This window comes from Parasteatoda tepidariorum, chromosome 3, assembly GCF_043381705.1.
Source record: "Parasteatoda tepidariorum isolate YZ-2023 chromosome 3, CAS_Ptep_4.0, whole genome shotgun sequence".
NCBI classification, from domain to species: Eukaryota; Metazoa; Arthropoda; class Arachnida; order Araneae; family Theridiidae; genus Parasteatoda; species Parasteatoda tepidariorum.
In genome coordinates, this window is record NC_092206.1 from 7,478,919 (window position 1) to 7,483,869 (window position 4,951).

Here is a 4,951-nt window from a genome sequence, read left to right on the forward strand (position 1 = left end):
TAAAAATACGAAAATTTTCTAAATAAATACTTAAAGTTTAACTAATTTTCTAACACTACTTAAATTATTATTTAAGATGACCTTACAAAATGAACCTAAATAAATACTTAACGTAAAACTAATTTTCTAACACTTCCTAAATTATTTAAGATAACCTAATAAAAGGAACCTAAATAAATATTTAACGTAAAACTAATTTTCTAACACTACTTAAATTATTATTTAAGATAACCTAACAAAATGAATAACTATAGTGCTGCCCCATAGAGAAATATCCGAGTTTATAGTACCACTTAAGAGAAATATATTATAGAAAATGGTTAATTGTCACACAAATTGAAGTATTGGATTCAAAAAGCAGTTAAAAAGCAAAAATTAAGAAAGCAGTTTTGGAAAAAAAAGCTATATCTGGGGTGATAGATTGTGTCGATAAAAAATTCTTTACACTTTTTTTGATTGTGTAAAGTTTTGGACAAAAATGAAGCATAACTTAGGTTATGAAACAGATAGCTTATCGCATGATTCTAAGTTTCGGTACCATATTTTTTAAAATTTTTTTTTTTAAAAATCAAATCGACAAATTAATTAGAATCTTAGAATCTGTGGTGACCGAACCGTGCCACATTGAATGACTGCGTGTGGCGTTTCAATTATTTTTGATATTTTGGGAAGCCATTTTTACTCATTAATTTTCATTCATTTTAATATATTTTTATTTGGTATGCCATTTCACAAAAGGAAACATATGTTTGCATAATTTGTGTGATCGATGATCATTGTTGCAAAGTTTCGTAATAGTTTTCCTTCACCCTTTGAGAAATGCTTTCTTCTTTAACTGCTTAAAGAAGAAAGGTATTAATGCCTTTCTATAAAATGTTTATAGAGTTGAGAAAACAACAATGCTAAATTTTTGTCCGAATGATAGGCATTTTACAAACTAGACTTTAATTTTTATCGTTCGTTGGATTTTCCTTACCTGCGTCAGCGCTTGCAAAAAATGATGATTTAAATATTTTTGCCAGTATTATAACACGAACTATAATTGAAAAAACAAATTAATTCTTCCAAAATGATCTGAAACCTAAGCATAGGTCCTAAAAGCGAACTAAAAACAGTTTTTTCTCTTCTAGATGTCATTAAACCGTGTTATTTTTTTCACTAATAATTATTGCTACTCTGTAAGAATGTGTTCAAAAAACCGATTTAGAACAAATGTGTTATGAAATGGTTATTAAAGTAGACGCAAAAAATATCTAAATAAATGTAAACATTTTCATTTTTGTTAACTTTATAATTAGAGCAAGATTTAAATCAAGTTGAGAAATCAGACACAAAAACTTGCTTTCTCAATGTAAATAATGCATTTTTTTCTACACAATTTTAAATTTTCAAAACTTGATAACACTTTAGCGTATAATTTTGACAAAACCTTATAATTCTAACTCCTTCAACTTTTTTTATATTTCAGAGCTAAAAAAAAATTATCAACAATAAAAACTATTTTTGCATTAAATTATCTTTGCTCCTATTTTTAAATCACAAACTTATTTATTGCATTTAACAGAACAGAAGAATTGTAAATAAGATTATGTGGCTCAAATAGTATTGGTTTGTTAAAATAAAACAATAATTTATTTTGGTATTATTATAACAATGTGGATTGGGAATTATTGATGATTATTCTGGTAATGCTAAAACTGTTAAAGTAAAAATGTTAAAGCTAATTCGACATAAATGATAAGATTGTTTTAGGACTCGGTATTAACGGTAAGATTGATTTGGTATGGTTTGTATAACTAGCTCACTAATGTAAAGATTGATTCATTTGGCATGATTGGTAAGATTGGATCGATATTACTGATTTGAATGATTAGGAGTTAATAGTGTGGAGAGAGTTGTTTTCGACAATGTCAACCTTCATCTATGAAAAGCTACCCCAACATTGAATCGAGTTAACATGTCTAATATACTAGTGCATTTTTGTAGTGGTAGATACGCTACAGTACTTCCCCATCAGAATTTTATCTGTGAAAGAATTCGATGAATGAGATACCACTAGTTGATTCATTGCTGTTTTGTGAGAAGCCGGGAGAGCTGTATTAAGATCACCATACTTCTGAGTGCTGGTCGTGAGAAGTGTATTAAGTTCACGTTTGCTTCAGTGTTGCCATTAAAAGTCGAGTCCATACAGTCCGACGTTGTGCGTGATCGAGACTGAGAAGCAACAGCATGCGCAGTCACAAGTAGTAAATCAACAGTTCAATGTTGACCATCCATCGATGTAGGCGTGTTCAAATCGAAGTGGGCGTTTCTTCCAAGGTAGGCGTATTCACATCTCGTCCGAAGGTCACCAAAATGGGGACTGTAGATATCGACAATGTCAACCGTCATCTATGAAAAGGTACCCCATTAGAGAATCGATTTAACATACCTTATGTACTAGTGAATTGGAAATGTATTTATGTAGTCTATGTATTTTGTATATTGGAAATGTATTTTGTTGATATCGGTTTTAATATTGGTTGATTGTTAATGCTAAAAATTATTTGGAAAATTTTCGAATTTTTTCACCGAGGAAATAATTTAGTAATAGTATAATATGTAGTTTTTTTTAAACAAGTTTGCATCAGAAAGCAAAATTTCAGGGGTTTTAAATTTTAAAAACTTTTTCCCCATACGCCTTTTTTTATTCGAAATATTATTAAAATAGTTGCCATAACTCCTTCATTCAAATAAATTTCCTGGTTTAATTAACTACAGTATTCATTGAAGATGGTGGCAGCTTACTCCAGACAGGTTAATTAAAATGTCAGAAAAATAGCTCTTAAATATCATAAATCACTAGCTTTAACCTCTATCAACAATTATAAAACTCTAACGGAGAAATCAGGTATTAAAAATAAGAAAAAAAACGCAGTTATATATAATGAGTGGCGTTAAAATTTTAACAACAAAAGAAAGAAAGGGCGAAATAATGAATTTGACTGTGATCATAGTCAAGTTAATTAAGAAATAATGATTAAATTTGACAATGGAATTTCCTCCTGTATTTTTCATTAGATATGATTGTAAAATTCTTGAAAATATTTAATGGAATATCATTGGTCTTTTTGAAACTGTCATATTCAAATGCCAACTTCATTATGGCAAGAAATCGCTGAGGCGGAAATTCTGATTAAATATTTAATTATAAAGTCGTCTGCGTCTCATTTTGTTGGGCACGATTTTCATTCAGGTTTTATTTTTTCTCAAGAAAAATCATATTCAGCTCTAGGGTATCAGCATTTTAGCTCACCTCATCAGGGTTAAATGAGATCTTAGTCGAATAATCGATCGACTCCGACATGTTAAAAAGTATTTATACAAATATTTATGATTGCGTACAGAAATACTAATCAAAAGACAAAAATACTTCTTAAATTCTAACATATTACAAGCTGAATTTATTCGTCTGAAAGTTTTTCGAGTTTATGATTGATTTATTGATTTTTTATGTAAATCAATGAATTATTAAAAAGCTATCTTTTGATTTATAAATTGAAAAATAAGTTGGAAAATTTCTATTAGAAAAAAATGAAGCTGGAAAATTTTAATGGTTAGCATCATGTACAAGCCACCTTTACATATCAAACAAGCTGGATGGGATTCAAGTCGCCACTAAGGTTTGAACCCAAATCTCTTATAAGGACAGTTTAGTGCCTTGAACTAGTATATAACTTTTTTTTTCTTTTTAAATGTTTTAAATTTTTTATTTTTTTAAAAAATATTTTAAATTTTCTATTTATTTAATCTAACACAGTTTCTTTCTTCTTCTTTTTTTTTGCTGAATCAAATCAAACCTTTTTTACGGTGATATTTAACTATTTTTTTTTTAAATATTTTTAAACACTTTAAATACTTTTTAAGTTTTTCAACTACTTTAATTATAATTTCAATTTATATTCAACTTTCAATGCCATATGTTTTTTAGTATTATTAATGATTTAATAAATAATTTTTTATTTCAAAATTCTTTAATTAATCTTTTTATTTTTTTAACTATTTTAAAAAATTTTATTATATCTTAAATAACTTAAATAGTTTTTATTCTTTTAAATGTTATTGAAATAATTAAATTTTTTAAGTAATTCAAATACTTTTTTTTAAAAATATTTTATTTTATTTCATTGAGTAATTTAATTTTCTTTTCTAAATATTTTAAAATAGTTTTAAGTTATATATTATTTTTCTTATTTTTTAAATACTTGAAATATATTGATTTATTTTCTAAAAATACTTTGTAATTTCTTTTAAAAATAAGAATTTTAATTAAATAATATTACTAAGGATTTTTTAATTTCTTTAAAAAATTTCATTTTAAATAATTTTAATATTATCTGTTATATTTTTTTTAATACTTAAAGTACTTGTAATAATTTAAATTTGTTATTTATAGTTTTTTTTTAAATATTCTAAATAATTTCTTTTATTTTTTAAATACTTAAACTGATTTTTTAATATTTTTCAAATGCTTTAATATTTTTCATGTTTTTAAAATACTTTAAATAAACTTGTTACTTTTTAAATGTTTTAAACTTCTAATTTTTTTAAAAAATATTTTAAACTCTCTTTTTATTTTTTAAATGCTTTGAAACTTTTTTTTTCGTAACTTTTTAAATGAATAAGTGTTAAAAATATTTAAGTCTTTTAAAAAATTAATTTTTTTAAAATGCTTAAATATTTCAGCATTGTTTCTAAATCTTTTTTAAAAGTTATTTAATATAGTTTCTTTTTGTAAAATTTATTATTTTTGAATACTACTAGTTTTTTTTCATTGCTTTTAAACATTTTTTAAAGTTTTTTAAAATTCTTTTTTTACTTTATTTCAATAATTTAAAAATTCCTTAAATATTTTTTACTTTTTTTAATTTCAAAAATTTGCGTAATTACTTTAAAAATCTTTTTTTGTTTT